Source organism: Gallus gallus, chromosome 13 (genome assembly GCF_016699485.2).
Source record: "Gallus gallus isolate bGalGal1 chromosome 13, bGalGal1.mat.broiler.GRCg7b, whole genome shotgun sequence".
Lineage (NCBI taxonomy): Eukaryota > Metazoa > Chordata > Aves > Galliformes > Phasianidae > Gallus > Gallus gallus.
In genome coordinates, this window is record NC_052544.1 from 1,381,145 (window position 1) to 1,402,829 (window position 21,685).

Genomic DNA, 21,685 nt, shown 5'->3' on the forward strand with positions numbered 1-21,685 from the left:
GAAAAACAGAATTGGTATGCATGAAGGAACTACTCCATCCAGTTAAGGTACTATGGAGACTTTTCTACTCCTTCCATGTCTTCTGCTTAAGTGTCTGTGTTGATTCAGCTTTCTGTCAGGTCTTTATTTCTTTGATGTAAGAAAGATAGGGTTTAACCCTCAGGAGAGATATCATTATCTTTCATGAATGTGGCATCTCTCTGTTTTCCCATGGCTTGTTCAAGCAACAGTAACCAGATGACATTTGCCAGAAACCATTTTTGAATTTTAGGATTTGCTGTAGTAACACTCAGCTTAGTCAAGAGATGTGGACATGGTTTATCATAACATATGGCAAACAGGTATACAGGTATTAGACTAGAGAGATTATCGTGTTACAAAGGAGTAATAAAATAAAGAGCTTACCCATATCCTGGGCTCACAGGAGGGCTCCAAGAGGAGTGATCTCCAGATAAAAATCCTTCCTCCTTGGGAGTCAGCCCTTAAATGGGGTCTAGGAGGGGGTGCAGCCTGGCTCCACCCCTTACAGTCACTCAGGTGAAATTGCATTCACCTGTGCCCCTGCAGCTGACTCAGCGCTCGCCTCAGGTGGTCCATCAGAGGTTTAGTCCGTGGTTCAACAGTTCCCATACACATAGACACACAGATAAAAAGTGATTGGGGGCTGGGTTGTACAGCACTGATACTATGCTGCTGCCTTTCAAATGCTGAAAGAGATGGGATCCGATAGGTCTGGTTTGACTGCAGTTGTTTTCTCAGTGACTGCGATTCCTAGCTTTACTTGGCCATCAGTGATACTCTTGTAAGTGGGAAAGTTGACTTTTAGCTTGTGCTCTTCCAACCATCGAAAACAAAATTGCAATTTACGTGCAGGTTTTTTGCCTTCTGCCTATCTTGCCATTTTTCTTATGGCAGTGATAGGGAAGCAGTGGGAACACTCCAGCACCATGAGTCTACAGGGCAGTAAGATCACTGCAGGACTGGGGTAAGATCCTGGTTTTTTTTTTGTTTTTTTTGTTTTTTTTTTTTTTATGAGCACTGGGAGAGGGCTTGTGCAGCAGAAGTCTTTCAAGGGTAAGAGAGTCAAACCTACTTGGTCAGATAGAATCATATTATGAAATCATGGCATAAAACATTTTGGGTAGGAGACGATCTTAAAGACCATCTAGTTCCAATCTGTTGCCACAGGCAGGACTGCCACCAGCTAGATGGTTGCTCAAAGCCCCATCCAACCTGGTCTGAATGCTTTCAGGGATGGGCCATCTACAGTATCTCTGGACAACCTATTCCAGTGTCTTACTGCCCTCATTGTAAATACTTTCTTCCTAATATCTAATCTAAACCTACTCTCTTTTAGTTTATAACTTACTCCTTTGCCCTATCACTGCATTCCCTTATGGAGTCCCTCCTCAGTTTTCCTGTAGGCCCCCTTCAAGTACTAGAAGGCTGCTGTAAGTTCTCCCTAGAGCTTTCTCTTTTCTAGGCTAAAGAAATTCAACTCCCTGCAGCTCTTTATAGGATAAGTGCACCAGCTCTCTGATCATCCTTTTAACATTCCTTTGGACGTTCTTTAGCAGCTCCATGTCTTTTTGTGACCCCCAGGGTTGAACATGGTATTTCAGGTGAAGTCTTACAAGAGCAGAGTAGAGGGAGAGAATCACTTCCCCTCGACCTGATAGCTAAACTTCTTTTGATGCAGCTCCAGGTATGATTGGCTTTCTGGGCTGCAAGCACTCATTAACAGTTATATTTAGTTTTTTTATCCTCCAGCACTCCCAAATCCTTGCCACAGGCCTACTCTCAATCCAATCCTTCCCCAGCCTGTATTTATGTTTGTGATTGACCTGACTCAGGTGCAGGACCTTACATTTAGCCATATTGAACTTCTTAAGGTTCTCATGGGCCCACCTCCTGAGGCTATTCAGGTCCCTCTTGGATGGCAGCTCTTTTCTTCAGTGTGCTGACTGCACCATACATCTTGGTGTTGTCCGTGAGCATTCAGTCCCACTGTCTATGCCACCAACAAAGATGTTGATACCAGTACCAGCACAGTACCTGAGAGACACAGGCTGATATCTTCAGGACATTTACAAATTTTCTGTCTTCCTCTCCTGGCAACAGTGGTGGTTACCAATCAGCCTTGGAGTGAAGCCTAAAACAGGAGGGGAGTCAACTCTTTGAAAGGGTAGATAACAGCAGGACAAGGTGAAATGCTATTAAGTTGAAGGAGGGAAGATTTAGGTTGGATGTCAGGGGGAAGTTATTTAATGTGAGAGTGGTGAGGTGATAGAACAGGCTGCCTAGAGAAGTTGTGGATGCCCCATCCCTGAAGGTGTTCAAGGCCAGGTTGGATAGGACGCTGGGCAATCTGGTCTAGTATTAAATGTGGAGGTGGGTCGCCCTGCCTGTGGGGGGGGGAGGGGTTTGGTGGGGGGTTAGAGATTCATGATCCTTGAGGTCCCTTCCAACCCGGGCCATTCTGTGCTTCTCTGAGCTCTAAAGAAGCGCACCTAGGAGCTCCGGGCTGCAGTTCTCAGCACGGACTCAGGGTGTCACTGTTGGCCAATGCGGGGAAGAGAGTCCGCCGGCTGTGGCGCCCGCGCAGTGCCGCTCCGATCCGGGAAGAGAAGAGCAGAAACGATCCTGCTCGGCTCCAGCCAGCGTTCCGACCGGCAGTAAAGATTAAATTGTTTTTCTCCGGTGTCGATTCAGCCGCTCGGTAAGCCTGGTCGTCTGCAGAATACGCTTCAGGACTGCGGAGAATGGAGGTCCGAGCGGCAGCGCGGGGCCGAGAAGCCGCCGTGCGGGTCGCGCTGCTGGCCGTGCTGCTGCCGCTGTGCTGCCGGGCGGCGCTGGAGCGGCTCCGCTATGTTATTCCTGAAGAGCTGTCCAGGAGTTCGCTGGTGGGGCCGCTGGCGCGGGACCTGGGGCTGAGCCCGGCCGAGCTACCGGCGCGTCAGCTGCGGATTGTCTCTGGTGATGAAAAGCGATACTTCATTCTTGAAGAAAAGAGTGGAAACCTGCATGTAAACGAAAGGATAGATCGGGAGGGCATCTGCGGGGACGTGACGCCTTGTGTCTTCGGTTTGGAAACTGTCGTGGAAAACCCTTTCAATATATATCACGTGAGCATTACTATCCAGGATATCAATGACAATGCGCCGCGCTTTGACAAAGAAGTTGTTGCTATAGAAATAATCGAGTCCACTCCTCCCGGGACGAGGTTCCCTCTGGGCAGTGGCAGAGACCCCGACATTGGGGTGAACTCGTTACAGAACTACCAACTTACCCCCAATCCGCTCTTCTCCCTTGTAGTGAAGGAGAGTTCCGATGGGAGGAAACATGCGGAATTGCTATTGGAGAAAAGCTTAGATCGTGAAAAACAGAAAAGCCATAATTTGATACTGACGGCAGTGGACGGTGGGGATCCAGTCCGATCTGGAACCGCCCAGATAAAGATTGATGTGACAGATGCAAATGATAACGCACCAGTGTTCGCCAAAGAGATCTACATGGTTCGAGTGCCAGAAAACCTTCCAGAAGGCTCCTTAGCTTTTCAGGTGAAAGCCACTGATGGCGATGAGGGTACAAATGCAGAAATCACCTATTCTTTCAGTGACATCGCAAGCAGTGCTCGCCAGCTCTTCAGTCTGGACCCCAAAACAGGTGATGTGAAGATTACCGGTCCCCTAGATTACGAAGATGTGAAATATTATGAAGTAACTGTTGAAGGCAAGGATGGAGGTGGGCTGAGCGCACACACCAAAGTGCACATAGGCGTTATAGATGTGAACGACAATGCTCCAAGCCTTACCCTCCTTCCTATCGTGAACCCAGTACCCGAGGATTCAGTCCCGAGCACAGTCGTGGCTGTGATCAACGTTCGTGACAGGGACTCCGGAGTAAATGGAGAGGTGACCTGTAAACTTAACGGTGACTTGCCTTTCAAACTAGAAGCGTCATCAGAGAGTACCTACAAACTTGTAATTGAAAATAGCCTGGACAGAGAGGAAATCTCTGCTTACAACATCACAATCACCGCAACGGACCGGGGCAGCCCGGCGCTGTCGAGCCGCGCGGATCTGGTGCTGGAGGTGTCGGACGTGAACGACAACGCGCCGGTGTTCGAGGAGGCCGCCTACAGCGCCTACGTGCCCGAGAACAACGAGGCGGGAGAGCCGGTCCTGCGCGTGAGCGCGCGGGACGCGGACGCGGGCGCCAACGGGCGCGTGAGCTACGCGCTGGCGGGCGGCGGCGCGGACGCGGCGTTCGTGTCGGTGCGGGCGGAGACGGGCGAGCTGTACGCGCAGCGCTCGTTCGACTACGAGCGGTGCCGCGAGTTCGCCGTGGAGGTGCGGGCGCGGGACGGCGGGACGCCCGCGCGCAGCGCCACGGCGACGGTGCGCGTCTTCGTGCTGGATCGCAACGACAACGCGCCGCGGGTGCTGTGGCCGGCGGCGGGCGGGGCGGAGGGCGGCGGCGCGGGCGCGGGGCCGTTCGAGGTGGTGCCGCGCTCGGCCGAGGCCGGCTACCTGGTGGCCAAGGTGGTGGCGGTGGACGCGGACGCGGGGCGCAACGCGTGGCTGTCGTACGAGCTGCTGCAGGCGCCGGAGCCGGCGCTGTTCCGCGTGGAGGCGCGCAGCGGCGAGGTGCGCACGGCGCGGGCCGTGTCGGAGCGGGACGCGGCGAAGCAGCGGCTGGTGGCCGTGGTGAAGGACCACGGGCAGCCGGCGCTGTCGGCCACGGCCACGCTGCACGTGGTGCTGGCCGAGAGCGTGCGGGACGCGCTGCCGGAGCTGAGCGAGGGCCCGGCGGCCGCCGACCCGCCGGCGGAGCTGCGCTTCTCGCTGGTGCTGGCGCTGGCGCTGCTCTCGGCCGCCTTCCTGCTGAGCGCGGCTCTGACGTTGCTGGCGCGCCTGCGCCGGGCCGGGCCGCCCGCCGTCCTGCGCTGCCTGGGCGCGCGGCGCTTCTCGGCGTCGGGCCCCGCCGTGCCGGCCGACTTCTGCGAGGGCACCTTGCCCTACTCCTACAACCTGTGCGTGGCGCCGGGCCGCGCCGTGGCCGAGGGCGCCTGGTTGCTGCCGCCCGCCTTGCTGCCCAGCGTGCCCGCCGAGGAGCCGCTCAGCGGGGAACCCTGCGGGAAGCGGAGCCCGAGCGGCAGCGCCGGCTCGGAAGAGCCTCCCGACGACCTCCGCGCACCGCAGGTCAGTAAGCCCGTGAAACCCTTATCTCTGAGTCTTTCTTAACTAACACTGTCGGTAATGGGCCCTTGATCGTCTCCTGTCTGCTTTGAGTGGACTGTGGTGGTTTTTGACTGAGTGAGTAGAAACCTCCTGCAGTGTTCCTTCATAACATCAGGCAGCACTTTTAGGTACCTCCTGCCCGTTCGGAAATCACACATGTAGGTGGATACTCTGCTGTGTAAAAAAGTAGGATTGTAGTGAATGTGAATCCCCTAACGTGTAATGAGCCCTTTTGATTGACTTCATTCATTGGGATTTTTGTTCATTTTCAGAATACACACCTCCTCCCCCCCGCCTTTACAGTCGAGTTTATTAGAAGATTGTTTCTTGGGGATGTGGGTTCCACTATAAATATGTGCGCCTGTGAATGGGTTGAAAATGAGGATCTAGGAATATCGTACATGTTGTCAGAACCCCTAATTTCAGAAAGATCCCTGTAAGAATGGGCTTTAACTTATACTTCCTTTATTTCTGTGTGCTTCCCACAGTGATCTAGGCTGGATGTGGTTCTGGGCAGCCTGGTCTAGTGGTTGGCGACCCTGCACATAGCAGGGGGGTTGAAACTCGATGATCATTGTGGTCCTTTTCAACCCAGGCCATTCTATGATTCTGTTATCCCACTTGACTGCCATCTTATGCTTTGTATTGTTTTCCGGTTCAGATATCTTCCTGATAGCACGTACTTGATGTATAGAGTGACATTGCCCTGAAACAGAACATTAATGTTCCCACATATATTTTTTTCTTTTTCATTTAAGCTCTTCAAAGTCTTTCTACATATTGATTTATAAGGGAAGGAATGTCCAGGTTTCCACTTGTGAGATGGCCTTTGCGTGCATGGAGGGGAAATGGGCTACTGGTGCTTTGATGCCATTTGCTATCAAGAAATACTGAAGACAACCTTAAAAGTAGTGTTGGTATTCTGTGGTGTGGTTCTTTGTTATTGTATGTGTGAAAAGCTTGTGGAAGAAAGAGGAATCTTTGAACTTTGGTGTCTCAAGAATGGTACAGGCCTTGCTTCAAGGTACAACAGCTCCAATGTGTTCATCACTTGAATTTCATCTTGCATAGTATTTGGTGAGGTTGAAGAATGAGATCTGAAGAGTGACAGTGATGTCCCTCACTTCTGTAGATTGAAGGTTTTTGCCTTTTTTGTTGTCAAGGCATAAACTAGACCTCAGTGTGAGAAGCCTAATTTGGAACATCTGTTAATAACTGTGGAACTGGGGGAGCTGTTTCCATACGTAGTTTCAATGTTTACTACCAGGAGGAAAAAGCCTTTGATTAACTAATGTTTCCTTAAAATGTCACTGAATGACATGCTCTTGCTGGTAGGTGATGAGTTGCTTAAAGTTGCATATTGCCCGTGGAGCAACTAAAGGCTCTGCATGCAGACCAAGCGTGGTGAGTGTCTCATTTTCCATGTGGAAAATGGGTGTGCCAGCAATGATATTGTTTGGGCAACTTTGATTTTATAGTTAGTGCCAAAGCCTGATGTATCAATGCATCCTTTCATCCTTATCATTTCACTGGCTTGAATGGTAGCCATAATTTTCTGACTATAGAACTGTTCTACAATAGCTAGATAGAGCGTTGATGCATCTTATAATTCTCATGTGAATTCTCACAAATATACTCTTACCTAGTTATAACATTATGATTTTTCTTCATAGCTCTTAGTCTGTTCTCAGGCCATTGTTCCAAGGGCCACCGTGCTCCATGATTTCCATTCGTGACAGGACTTTGACATTTGAAAACACCAGGGTTGTATTGCAGTGAACCTTTGTGTCTATTGACAACATCTCTACCACCTGAGGTTAGAATTTGATGTGTGATAAAAGTGAAACAGAAGCTAAAACAGAATCTCTCATGATTTATCAGAAGACTTAGCACAAGAAAGTGTCCCATATTAAGGTATTTACATTTACAGTTCTATATTCATTGGAGATGAACAGTAAAGATCATTTAAAAAAATAAAAAATAAAAGATAGCTGCCAAAATCTTCTTAAAATGATATCTCTTAATACATGGTCCAGAAGAAAGGTTTGGGGTCTTGCTTTCAGCTTATGACCTCAGTGAGTTCCAGGTGCTCTGGGAATAAATTTTGGAACCTGCAGAGAAGACCACAAGGCCTTCATGGTCATTTCTCTGCCCCACTTTTCCCCTTAATATTTGCTTGTGCAGATTGTCTGATGGTTTCTTTTCCTGATCTTTCACCATACAGGTGTATGTTGAGTTCTAAGTAGCAGCATAGCTTTATTGAACATCGTGTTGTATTCACATATCCTGCTCACCTCAGCCACTCTGTGTATCCCCACAGAGTAAGAGCTGGTGTGGAATTCCAGAATTGTGAGGGTTATTTTGTGTTGTATTCCATTTTCATTTCGGAGTATCAGATACAAACATTACCTTAGTAGAAAAGGAGTGCATGTGTGGAGCAGTGCAGGAGCTTAAAGGAGTGGGAATCCCATTCCAAACATATTTACAATAATCCAGTGTCTGCAGTGGAGGATGTCTCCTTTATCTCATTTTCCTTATAGCATTACTATGCTCTCATAAATTGTGGGGGAATGTACTTCCATTCTTGGCATACGATGATGGTGTGGTTTTGGTGCATGGTATTTGCAAATGATAAATTCAGCTGATCGTTTGCTGAGATGTTGCAAATCATGAGCATGAAAGAAATGAGCTGAAGTTGTGAGAGGTGCCTTAATTCCAAGGGCAGTGCCATTTTGTTATGCTATGATCCTGGCTTCTCTGTGCTGAAATACAACGTGTCATTTGATAATAAAATCACTGAACAAAATTGTATGTGTGCATTGACAATGCATGGGTGGAATGGCTTATAATTCCTGTGTAAAATCTCATTTCTTCATCCATATCTCCCTATAACCTTATGGCATAGAGATTGTTCTTCATTGAAAATGACATTTCCAGGCTCTTTTTTGGTGAGTACAATGGCTGTCATGGAAGGCAGGAGGTGTGAAGTTACTCTGGGAGTAACTGAAGACACATCTATGCAGGGTACAGTACATGCTTAAAGGGGAAATGAGATTCTCCCAATGCACATATTCAGTCTTTACTGTAAGAGCACTCTGCTTTCCCTTTGGCCTTGCATAACTCCCGTGCTTTTCAGGTCTTTATGCTCCTCCACAGAAAGGTGTTGGGCAAAAAGATAGATGCCCTTGATTCTGGTGTGATCATGATGCATCATTCCTTTATAACACATTTTCTTCTAAACAGGAATGTCAAACTCAATCCTACAGGTTGTGAGGGTTGGTAGAGTCATAGGGACTGTGTGAGTATAGAAGAGCAGATAGTGTTTTCTGATTTTTCTTAGTTAATCCATTAGCAACATGGTGGTGGTACCATGCAACTCCATTTCCTTCTTAATAAATAAGTTTATCCTAAATAATGTTATTCTACCATAGTCCTGTGTTGCTATAGGTTTCATTTCCCAGACTTGCTTGTTGTCACGACCTGCACCTCAGCGGGTCTGATAATTTTCCTAGTCATATCTATGCCAGTTGTTTCTCTGGGGCTGAAGGTCCTACACCTACCCCAATATTTACAGTTACAAAGACAAAGGTTTCTGTAAATGTTGTTTCTTAAAGTGACACTGGAAAAAAAAAATCTTCTTGTCTTTAATGCGGAATGAAAGATCATCAGTTATCCTTTGGCCAACCAAGAAATGCACAGGTAGCGCTGAAGAGAAAGGGTAATGCTGAAACTGCTGAGGAGTGAATCGGCAGTGCGTTTGGCTGGGTAATGTCTGATTTGCTGCAGTGTGACAAGGTGCCCATTTCACGAAGCATCTGTTTGTGATGTTCTCTGTTGGCATAATCTGAGCATGAGTTTTTGAGCAGTGACACTGAACATATATACACGTTGCAATAACATACAGCTAAAGGTTTTAGCGACTTCCGGGTGCTATGGGACATAAACACTTACGAGAAAATTGTGGGAAATCCAGTGTGTGTTGCCAACATGTTCAAGTGCTGTATTGTGTCCCGCGGGATCAGCCGGAGCTTTCCTTACTTTATGTTAGGAATCCCACGTGGCCGAGCGAGAAACACTTTGCTCTGACAGGCCTTCCTCCACTTTCTCTCTTATGGACACCTCCCAGATCTTCCTGGCACCACTAAATCCGAGCAGAGCGAGAAGCGCCGGAACGCTGCTCTGCGCCGCTGCTTCTGGAACTCGGGCAGCTGCGGGCTGCGGTGGCACCGCGGAGCCTCCGGGTGCCGCTGTTGGCCGCCGCCGCCGCCGCTTCCCGTCCCCGCCGGCTCCGCTCTCACACGGCGCCGCTCACAGCGGGCAGCAGAGAAGCGGGGAGCGGCGGCGGCCGAGCCGGAGCCCAGATCGCTGCGTTCCGGCCTCATCGCAGATCGGGACGGAAGGCGCCCGGTTGGAAGAGCTGCGGGAGGAGGAAGGAGAGCGGCCAGCGCTGCTTTCAATGGCGGGCGGGCGGCGGCGAAGCCGCTGGAGAGAGGCGGAGGGGCTGCTGCCCGCTTTGCTGCTGTGCTGCTGCTGCTGCTGCCAGGCGGCGCCGGAGCGGCTCCGCTACGCTATTCCCGAAGAGCTGGCCAGGGGTTCGCTGGTGGGGCCGCTGGCGCGGGACCTGGGGCTGAGCCTGGCCGAGCTGCCGGCGCGTCAGCTGCGGCTCAGCTCGGAAAAGCTCTACTTCGCCGTGAGCGGGGAGAACGGGAACCTGTACGTGAGCGAGAGGCTGGACCGGGAGGAGCTATGCGGAGAGTCGGAGTCCTGTGCCGTCAGCTTCGAGGCGGTGGTGCAGAACCCGCTGAACGTCTTCCATGTCGAAGTGGCCATCCACGACATCAATGACAATTCCCCGGCGTTTAGCAAGGCAGTTCTGGATCTCGAGATCGGGGAGTGGACCATCCCCGGAGCTCGCTTTCCGCTGGAAGTGGCCCAAGACCCGGACGTGGGAAGCAATTCTCTGCTTACTTACCAGCTCACTGAAGACTCATCCTTCTCTCTGGCGATGAAGGTGAGCAAGGGAGGAAAGCAGCAGCCGGAATTAGTGCTGGAGCGAGCTCTAGACCGCGAGAAACAGAGCTCCTTTCAGATGGTATTAACAGCGACTGATGGAGGCGACTCCGCGAAGTCCGGAAGCGTGCAGATCCGCGTGAACGTGAGCGACGCCAACGACAACGCGCCCGTGTTCAACAAAAACGCATATGACGTGCAAATGCGGGAGAATCTGCCTGTGGGGTCGTTGGTGCTGCAGGTGCGAGCTGCAGATGCAGACGCGGGCTCCAATGGGCGGGTCTCCTACTTCTTCGGCAACGTCCCAGAAAGCGTCCGCTCCTTGTTCAGCATCGATGCCGAGAGCGGTGAGGTGAGAACTGCCGGGCCTCTGGACTTCGAGGAGAGGAGCAAGTACAGCTTCAGTCTGGAGGGGCGGGACGGCGGCGGGCTGACGGGGCACTGCGAGGTGCAAATCGACATAATTGACGAGAACGACAACGCGCCCGAAATAACGATGCTGTCGCTGTCGAGCCGGGTGCCCGAGGATGCGCCGCCCGGCACGGTCGTGGCGCTGCTGAAAGTGCGGGACCGGGACTCCGGGGAGAACGGGCGGGTGCGGTGCGAGCTGTCGGGAGACACGCCGCTGCAGATCGTGGCATCGTCGGGCGGCTCCTACAAAGTGGTGACGGCGGGCGCGCTGGACCGGGAGCGGGCGTCCGAGCACCGGGTGACGGTGATCGCCACGGACCGGGGCAGCCCGGCGCTGTCGAGCCGCGCGGATCTGGTGCTGGAGGTGTCGGACGTGAACGACAACGCGCCGGTGTTCGAGGAGGCCGCCTACAGCGCCTACGTGCCCGAGAACAACGAGGCGGGAGAGCCGGTCCTGCGCGTGAGCGCGCGGGACGCGGACGCGGGCGCCAACGGGCGCGTAAGCTACGCGCTGGCGGGCGGCGGCGCGGACGCGGCGTTCGTGTCGGTGCGGGCGGAGACGGGCGAGCTGTACGCGCAGCGCTTGTTCGACTACGAGCGGTGCCGCGAGTTCGCCGTGGAGGTGCGGGCGCGGGACGGCGGGACGCCCGCGCGCAGCGCGACGGCGACGGTGCGCGTCTTCGTGCTGGACCGCAACGACAACGCGCCGCGGGTGCTGTGGCCGGCGGCGGGCGGGGCGGAGGGCGGCGGCGCGGGCGCGGGGCCGTTCGAGGTGGTGCCGCGCTCGGCCGAGGCCGGCTACCTGGTGGCCAAGGTGGTGGCGGTGGACGCGGACGCGGGGCGCAACGCGTGGCTGTCGTACGAGCTGCTGCAGGCGCCGGAGCCGGCGCTGTTCCGCGTGGAGGCGCGCAGCGGCGAGGTGCGCACGGCGCGGGCCGTGTCGGAGCGGGACGCGGCGAAGCAGCGGCTGGTGGCCGTGGTGAAGGACCACGGGCAGCCGGCGCTGTCGGCCACGGCCACGCTGCACGTGGTGCTGGCCGAGAGCGTGCGGGACGCGCTGCCGGAGCTGAGCGAGGGCCCGGCGGCCGCCGACCCGCCGGCGGAGCTGCGCTTCTCGCTGGTGCTGGCGCTGGCGCTGCTCTCGGCCGCCTTCCTGCTGAGCGCGGCTCTGACGTTGCTGGCGCGCCTGCGCCGGGCCGGGCCGCCCGCCGTCCTGCGCTGCCTGGGCGCGCGGCGCTTCTCGGCGTCGGGCCCCGCCGTGCCGGCCGACTTCTGCGAGGGCACCTTGCCCTACTCCTACAACCTGTGCGTGGCGCCGGGCCGCGCCGTGGCCGAGGGCGCCTGGTTGCTGCCGCCCGCCTTGCTGCCCAGCGTGCCCGCCGAGGAGCCGCTCAGCGGGGAACCCTGCGGGAAGCGGAGCCCGAGCGGCAGCGCCGGCTCGGAAGAGCCTACCGACGACCTCCGCGCACCGCAGGTCAGTAACTCCGCTCTCTCCTCCTCTTCCCCCTCATTCTTTTCGACCTCTACACCACATGCAGCGTCGTATTCCTTAGGGGTTTCTCTGTGTAGCGTTTGTTGGAGTTATTGCTCCGAGTCACTCCAAGAGAATGACAGAGTGCTGCATTGCTGCATTAAAAGCTTCAGCCCCTTTGTAATCAGTGGTTACGCCGTTGGGTTTGGCAGGGATGTTTTGTTTGCTCGGAAATCTTTTGGTTAATTGTTTTGATAATGTCCTACCATTAGTGTGGCAGATCAATGTTGTCCCGGTGCGATATCCCTAGCAGCCCTTTCTCCGTGTTTTTCTCACCACTGCTATCAGCTTTCTGATTCTTGATATCTTCTTCGCTTGCCTTTTATACACAGATGGTTGTGCAGAATCACGTCTGAAAGAAACCGACATTCTGTATTGCAGAGCCTGTGGAAATACCAGTGCAGTTTCACGAAAGGGAAAATTAAAGATTATTGAACGGCTATGGAGAAGATAGTAAATAAAAAACTAAGTAAGGAGTACCATGTCAGATTATAATCCAAAAATGGTGATTAAATCTTGTAGACTGCCTCAAGCCTCTTCTTAGGCTTTCCCAGTATTAATTCTTAAGAACCAGGGCAGGAGATTTAAGAAATTAACCCATTTCACTGAATTTCTGAGCTTTTGATTGGAAACAGAATGATTGGTGACATATTTCAGTTTCACGTTTCTGGTTAGCTCTGGAGAATGAGTTTCAATTAATTGTTTCGATTTTGCTGCATTTGTTCTATAGTTCCCGATAGTTTGTGTGCTTGGTGAGTTTGGTGAGACTGTATTCAAATAGAATATTAATTACTCCGTATTTGACTTAACTTTATAGTGTACACAGACAGTTTGGATTTTCATGATAATGTGTTGGGTAAAGAAATGTCTTTGCATCCATCTGTGTTGCAGTCTTTGGAAATGTGGTGGAGAAACGGCTGAGCAGGTGGTCCTTTGGAGATGCATGTTTGCCTGCTCTGAAGATCAAAGAGAATCATAAAATTCGGGGGCATTTGAGAATGGATGCAAGGTTCTGTGTTTGTAGGGCTCTTGGAAGGAGGGGATGTTTTACTGATTCCAGACGTTTAATACTGGCTTCTTGAGAATGACTTATTTAATACTTATTTAATACTGGCTTATTGAGAACAAACAGCCATTTGTTTTCTTGCATTTGGAGTACAAATCACACAGTGAGTTCTGAAGATTCTCAGGGCAAATGAAAACCTTAAACTGTAGTTTAGTTTTAAATATTTAGAAGATAGGTGTTGATATTCAGTTTGCCCAGGCTTTGAATCTAGGCCTGATGCTATGACTCCATCTATTTTCCTTCTATTATCCAAATGACTTTAAAGAACTGTGGTTATAGTGTGTGTTCCAAGGTCTTGGACTAGGCACTTGTGTCTTTGTTCTTTATTAGACGGAAGGGGACAGACTGTCTAGTAGGGTCTGCTGTGACAGGACTTCTGGAAATAGTTTCAGACTAAAGGAGAGGAGATTTAGGTTGGATATAAGCAACAAGTTGTTTTTACAGTAAGGACTGGATCAGGATGCCCAGAGATGTGGTGGATGCCCTGTCATTAAAGATATTCAAGGTCAGGTTGGGCCAGGCTTTGAGAAACCTGATCAAGCTGCAGATGTCCCTGTTCACTGCAGGGGAGTTGGGCTAGATGACCTTTAAGGGTCCCTTCCAACTCAACTCTATGATTCTGTATGTAACAAGTGGCATAATAAGCACTGTTCATCTCCAAATCCTTTGCTTGTATAGGTTTCTTGTATAGGCAGTGGTTTGATTTTATAGTTGATGCCATGATATACTCTAGTTCTGCTCAGATCCTGGTTCCTCTCTTTTAAGAGGCACTGATAGATCCCTGATGATAAGTTATTTGCAGATGAACTATGTGCATGGAACCACAATGAATGGCTTATAAATATTTTTTTTATTATGGCTTAGAATTCTTTTGTGTAATCACATTTAAACAACAGTATCTCCTTGTGTGGTGATGTATAGTTTCTACATGGTCAAAATTACATTTTCAGGCCTTGGTTTCCATGAGGTCCTGGTTCATGTTCATCATTTCTGGAGAAGACTACTGCAGCTGGAGCTGTGACTGTTGTTTTATAGGAAATCCTTCCTTCTCTTGTCAGGGTTTCTAAGCTCCTGAAGACAGATCTTTATGTTTGAAGGAAATGATGCAGAAGGTTGAAAACAGTGTCTCCAAATTTCTCCGAAGTGTTTGCCTTAGAATGAGGCCTATGAAAAGGTTCTTGCACTAATGGTTCCTTCATTTCTGTGTGCTTCAAACAGTAATTTTTCTTCTTGTCATGATCTAATGCTGTGCCTCCATGAATGTGCTATTGTAGAAAAGATGCTTATAAGATTTGGACACCAGACATTCATAGCCCTTTATCACAGAATCATGGAAGTGCAGGGGTTGGAAGGAACCTCAACAGATCACTGAGTCCAAACTCCTGCTAAAGCAGGCTGCCTACAGTAGGTTGCACAGGAGAGCACCCAGGTGGGTCTTGAATATCTCCAGAGAAGGAGACTCCACCACCTCTCCGAGCAGCCTCTTCCAGGTCTCTGTCACTGGTGGTGAAGAAATTTTCTTTGTGTATGTATGGATTTTCCTGTGTTTCAGTTTCTCCACACCTCTCCTTGTTCTATTGCTACTCACCACCCAAAGGAGCCTTGCCACATAGACTCGAATGGCACACTTGGGATATTTATAAACTGTGATGAGGTCATCTCTCAACCTTCTCCTCTCCAGACTGAATAGTCCCAGGTCTTTCAGCTTTTCTTTGTACAGGAGATGCCCCAGGCCCTGAACTCCGTGGCTCCCTGCCAGTCTCTTTCTGGAAGTGAGAAGCCCAGAACTGGGCACAGTATTTCTTATGTGACCTCACAAGGGCAGTGTAGAGCGGGAGGATCATCTCCCTCAATCTGTTTGCCACTGTTCTTGATGCACCCTAGTATTACCGCTGGCCTTTGTGACCACAAGGGTGCACTGCCTGCTCATGGCCAACTTGCGTTGCACCAGGACACCCAAGTCCTTCTCCTCAGAGCTCTTTTCCAGCAAGTCATCCCCTAACCTGTACTGATGCATACAGTTATTCACATTTCAGAGTAATGAGAATGAGGAGGAAAGATCATCTATCTGCATCTTATGACTCATTTTTACACTGAATGATGTCCTCTTGGGTCACATGAATTTGCAGAACTGAACTCGATGTTTTTCTTAACATGTGTCTCAATGTTGTGTTGAATCACTTTTTGTACTGCAAAGTACGTTACGTTTTCTAAATTTCCCATTCAAAAACGATGTGCTTGGGCATGGATGCTAACACAGAACACAAAGTATGATACCATTTTATCTGTAGCAAGAGTGTAGGAAGGGTGAACAGGCAGCTGGCTAATGGCAGCACCATGAGAGATGGAGAGTGCTTTGCTAACTCATTTCTAAAGGGTGAGTTTACATGTGTATGGGAGGTACTTTTTTGCTGAGAGATGGGTCCAGGTGTAAGATATTCACCAGGAAACGAAGACAAGTTACAAGTGAATGTAGCACTTGGACTATTGGACAGTGCAAGAAAAATGAGGAAAATGTCATTGAGAAAGGACTACCTTGACGAATATTGGCAATCTCTGCTGGAAATGTCTCCTCTGCAATAAAGAGAAAAAACTCAAAAGTATTTTACATCCAGTGCATTAGAAAAAAAGATGCCAAGAGGTGCCCTTCACATTCTCACGGATCATGAACATGTTGAAGAACAGAAAGGACGGTGTCGTCCCCTATACGAACAGAAAGAGTGCAGGAAGCGGAACTGAGACAATCCTGCTTGTATGCAAAAGTAATTCGCGGTGCCAGCGCTTCTACGGTTGCTCGGTGGAGCCGTGCGTGCAGTGCCGGGCGGCGGCTGCGGGCGCCGCTGTTCACCGCGGAGGAGAGGAAGGAGTGGAGCGCTGCACGCAGCCCCGCCCGCTGCGGCCCGGCTCACTCGTTCGCTCGCTCTCAGTGTCGGCGTCCGGGCGGGCTGCGAGCGGCGCTGGAGTGCAGAGCGGTGCTGCAGCGAGGCGGAGGGGCACCCGGAGCGGTCGGCAGCGGCCGCCGAGACGGAGTCGGCGCCGGAGAAGGCGAGAGAGAAGTGGAAGAAGAAGGCAGAGACAGAGCCGCGCGAAAGCGGCGAGCGTGAGGTGTCGGCGGTGTTGCGGTGGCGGCGGGGCCGTACGGGAGATGTGCGCGGCGAGAGAAGGGCGCTGCGGCCGGAGGCAGCGGGCGCTGCTGTGCTGCGTGTTCGTGGCGGCGTGGGAGGCGGCGCGGGGGCAGCTGCGCTACTCGGTGCCCGAGGAGCTGCCCAAGGGCTCGTTCGTGGGCGACGTGGCCAAGGACCTGGCGCTGGAGCTGGCGGCGCTCGGCGTCCGCGGCGCCCGAGTGGTGTCCCCAGGCAGGACGCAGTATTTCGCTCTGCATGCGAGCAGTGGTCACTTGGTGACGGCCGAGAGGATAGACAGGGAGCAGCTGTGCCGGCTGCTGGAGAAATGCGTGCTGCGCTGTGAGCTGATCGTGGAGGGCGAGATGAAGGTTTATGCAATCGAAGTGGAAATCACGGACATTAACGACAATTCACCGACCTTCAAGAAGGTGGAGCTCGAGGAGAAAATGAGCGAGATGACATCCACGGGAGCACGATTTCCCCTGCCCGAGGCTCAAGACCCGGACGTGGGCGTGAATTCCCTGCAGAGCTACGCGCTGAGCGGCGACGAGCACTTCTCGCTGTCCGTGCAGGCGGGAGCCGACGGCGAGAAGCGTCCCGAGCTGGTGCTGGCCAAGGCGCTGGACCGGGAGGAGGCGGCGTTTCACGAGCTGCTGCTGAGGGCGAGCGACGGCGGCGACCCGGCGCGGACGGGCACGGCGCGCATCCGCGTGGCTGTGCTGGACGCCAACGACAACGCGCCCGCGTTCAGCCAGGCGGTGTACACGGTGCGAGTGCCCGAGGACGTGCCCGTGGGCTCCACGCTGCTCACCGTCACCGCCACCGACCCCGACGACGGAACCAACGGAGAAGTTAAATACACTCTTAGGAAAATGACGAAGAATGCTTCAACAGTATTCAAGTTAGATGCCGATACGGGAGAGATCAGAGTATTGCGAAGTCTCGACTTCGAGGAATGCAATTCCTATGAATTGGAATTACAGGCACGAGATGGCGGTGGACTCTTTCGACACAGGCGAAGGTGTCGATCTCGGTGACAGACGTGAACGACAACGCGCCCGAGATTTCGGTGCGGTCGGCGCTGAGCGAGATCTCGGAGGACGCGGCGCCGGGGACGGTGGTGGCGCTGCTGCACGTGCAGGACCGCGACTCGGGCGCCAACGGGGAGGTGCGGTGCAGCCTGGGCGAGGGCGTCCCGTTCCGGCTGGAGCGGGCGCTGGACGACTACTACAGCGTGGTGACGGCGCGGGAGCTGGACCGCGAGCGGGCGTCGGAGTACAACGTGACGGTGCGGGCGGCGGACGGCGGGTCGCCGGCGCTGCGGAGCGGCGCGGTGCTGGCGCTGCGGGTGCTGGACGTGAACGACAACGCGCCGGTGTTCGCGGAGGCGCGCTACAGCGCGCGGCTGCCCGAGAACAACGCCGAGGGCGCGCTGGTGCTGACGGTGCGCGCGTGGGACGCGGACTGGGGGCAGAACGCGCGCGTGCGCTACCGGCTGCGGGAGGGGCGGCTGCGGGGCGCGCCGCTGTCGTCCTACGTGTCGGTGCAGGCGGAGACGGGCGCGCTGTACGCGCTGCGCTCGTTCGACTACGAGGAGGTGCGCGAGGTGGAGCTGTGGGTGCGGGCGGAGGACGGCGGCGCGCCGCCGCTCAGCAGCAACGTGTCGGTGCGGCTGCTGATCGCGGACGAGAACGACAACGCGCCGCAGGTGCTGTACCCGCCGGCGGCGCCGGGGCCGGGGCCGGGTCCGGGATCGGGCGCGGGCGTCGGTGCGTGGGGCTCGGCGTCGGGCGCGTGGAGCTGGGCGGGCGTGGAGCTGGCGCCGCGCTCGGCGGAGCCCGGCGCGCTGGTGGCCAAGGTGGTGGCGGTGGACGCGGACGCGGGGCAGAACGCGTGGCTGTCGTACGAGCTGGCCAAGGCGACGGAGCCGGGGCTGTTCCGCGTGGGGCTGCACAGCGGCGAGGTGCGCACGGCGCGCTCGCCGCTGGCCCGCGACGCGGCCCGGCACAGCCTGGTGGTGGTGGTGAAGGACCGCGGGCGGCCGGCGCTGTCGGCCACGGCCACGCTGACGGTGGTGCTGGCCGAGAGCGTGGCCGAGCTGCTGTCGGAGCTGGGCAGCGCGGCGGCGCCGGCCGAGCCCGCCGGCAGCCTGACGCGCTGGCTGGTGCTGGCCGTGGCGGCCGTGTCCTGCCTCTTCCTCGCCTTCCTGCTGCTGCTGCTGGCGCTGCGCCTGCGCCGCTGGCGCCGCTCGCGGCTGCCTGCCGCCGCCTTCGGCCGGCGCCGCCTTGCGCGGCGTCCCGGCCTCGCACTTCGTGGGCATCGACGGCGTCCGCGCCTTCCTGCGCTCCTACTCGCACGACGTGTCGCTCACCGCCGACTCGCGCAAGAGCCAGCTGCGCTGCGCGGGCGGCAGCTGCTGCGACACGCTCCCGGCCCGGCCGCCGCCCGACGAGGCCGCGCCGCTGCGCGGGGAAGACGCTGCCGCCCACCGCGCCGCCGAGCCCGACGGCCTCCCGGTGAGTGCTGCCACCGCTGCGGCTCCGGATTTCCTCCTTCCGTCCTCGCCTCTTGCACCTGGCTTTGACTCTCCTTCGCATCGCTTTTGCCCTCTCCATTCTTCTTCCGTTCTTTCCTTGGTGGTCGATTGATTGGCTATAAATGCGACCGTCTCATATCTCTTAATCCATCACACGTTTTTTCCTGACGTCTCTAACTGGCATATTCTTTTGTTCTTGTCATCCCCAACACGCATAGAGTTTGTTGCATTCTCTCTTCGGCAGTGTTTTTGCTTGAATGGCATCTCATGTGTTTTTTTTTATTTTCTTACTTCGACCTCATGCGTGTTTATGTCATTTACCATGCTTCCGCTCTCTGTACTTCACTCCCTTCTTTTTGCTTTTCGTCCCCTGCAATTTCTCCTCTGCAGAAACGATATCTTCTTCGCTGTGCAAAACTCTCATTCAACGGCTTGTTCCTCTTTTTCCCTTTGGTCACGGGATGCAGTCATCAATACAGAGTGTGTGAAAGGCTGGATGTGCGGGCTTACTTGTTGCTACAATTTAGCTATGTCCGGGCTTTTTCTCTATCTTCTTGCCTGGTGGTTACTCATTTTTTCCTCTGCTATGTATAATTTGTGTTCTCCTGTACGAACTGATATTCGGAACAATATTTTTTTTAGTTTTCAGGGTCCACTTTCTTTCTGACAGCCCGTGTGTTGAGTCAGTGAGATTGGTTTGAAACAGATTCCTGATGACTCCGTGTGTAACTTAGGTACTTGTCCTTTTTCCTCTTCACAACGTTTCCACTTCTACATCATGATGTGTAGAGCAAATAGATGTCTTTCTATCCATTCATGCATACCATGCGTTGCGGAAAACGGTTGGGTACCTGGTCCTTTGACAATATTCCTTTGCCTATGGTGAGGATGAAATGCAATCATAACAGCTGTGTTTGCCAAAGGCTTCAGGGTTCTGAGGGTGAAGGGCTTATGGAGGAAATAGGGGATGTGGTTTTCTGATTTCACCATCTTTTAACCAGAGGTTGATATGTTGAGAGTTCACTGTGGTTTAATTTTAAAAGTAAAAAGGTAAGGGTTAATCTTGAGTTTATCACAAGTGTTTGACTACCTTTTCCTTTTGACCTCGTCCGAATTGTTCTATGTTTACCCTTTATCACTTCGTAGCTCATTATTTAATCTCATCATCTTCGCCCACAGCAGCAAATGATGTGAGTCACTCTTTGGGTGGGCATGTGGGACCATTAGGGCTGTTCCTTTTAAGAGATCTTTCATTGAAATGTTTTTCCCAAGTCTCACGTTTGGTTATGGAGTTGTCAGTTTCTCAAAGCACGAAATTTGAGCAGTAGGACGCTGTATTTATGGCATTGATACTGTGCATAATGATCCAAGCCACCTTTCCTTTCCCATTTGTGTTATTTGTTGGATTTTGCTAGCAGCATTTCTGTTGGTGTTGTTAACTTTCTTTTCTCATTTCCTAATGGCTAGCTCAGAGGATAGAACGAATCTCTATAGAAACACAGCAAATGGAGGAGCTGAATTTTCTCTTATTTTATCTTTATAGATGACAGGTATCCTAGTTCTTTCTATTTGTTGGGTATTTTTTATTTTCTATTGTTGTTTTGTTTTTGTTTATATATTTGTTTGTTTTTACTTATGTGCGTAAGTGCTTAGTGACATAACCTGACAAGGATCGGTTCACTTCATTATGTTTTACGTCATTGCTGGTATTGTTTTCAGGGACTATTGCTCAGCCGCTATGGGGCTGGTATCTTTCAAAGTCGGGAAAATCTCTTGAAATCACAGGACTGGGTGATGTAATGTCCATACATACCTTGAATATTTTCATCTGTCAGGACTTCAACACACTTCTGTTTCCTTCAAAAGTCACTGAATAAAATGTTCTACTGGCCAGTAAGATATGGTGAAATGTTGCATGCTGGCTGTGAGGTTATTTTGCTGGGAAAGCTGGAATCTAGTGTAGGGAATTGGAAGTAGTTGGGTCAGCGTGGTTTTGTCAGGGCAATGGTTTCATTTCATACCTAGTGCTAAGATGTGTATTATGTTGTAGAACAAATGAAGGCAATGACAGAGCCTTTATTTGACAAATAGGCGCTATAGGAAAAGATATCAAAAATAAATTAACTCACCCCTCCCGGTAACAGTTTGGAGAAAGGGACGAGCTGAGGAATGTGACCCTCCCCCGTTCGTACCGCCTCTCCGCCGGAGAGAAGGGCGGGGGAAAAAGGGGAACCAGCGCAGACTTAGATTGCACAGGAACTATCGCGGAGACAGAAGGAGTGGCTCCAGCCCCTCCGCTCTCTCTTCCGCTCCAGGCACACACACCCATTGGTTCAGGCTGTGACCTTGGAGTTCCACTACACATGTACATCGTTATCCAGGTCTCTCTGTCATTGGAGACAATGACAGAGTCTCCAGAGAATATCATTTTTGCTTGATAAACTGTGTGTAGAACAATGCTTTTTTGTTAGAATGGCTTATAATTCCTGTGTGCAATCTCAGTAATGTATTCCATTCTCCCTGTAACCTTGTGATGTAGAGCTCCTTCATAGTCATCTCTTCACATTGAGGCCTGTACTTCCAAGATAGATGTGGTTCATGTTTCCCGTGCGTGGATAGTGTATTTGCATTTGAAAAAGTATGTGTTGAACTGGAGGGAATCCTTCCTTCCTTTGTCAGTGTCTCAGTCACCTGAAGACAGGATTTTCTCTGTAAGTGAAAAGGAAGCAGAAGATGAAGGGAAATTGCATCCAGTATCTCAGA

At 52.4% G+C, this 21,685-nt stretch overlaps 1 pseudogene; it reads left to right on the plus strand.

Annotated features, from left to right (window-relative positions):
* Positions 1 to 12,515: 12,515 nt before the first annotated feature.
* The window catches only part of LOC100858937, a 109,110-nt pseudogene continuing 99,940 nt past the window's right edge, over positions 12,516 to 21,685 (plus strand).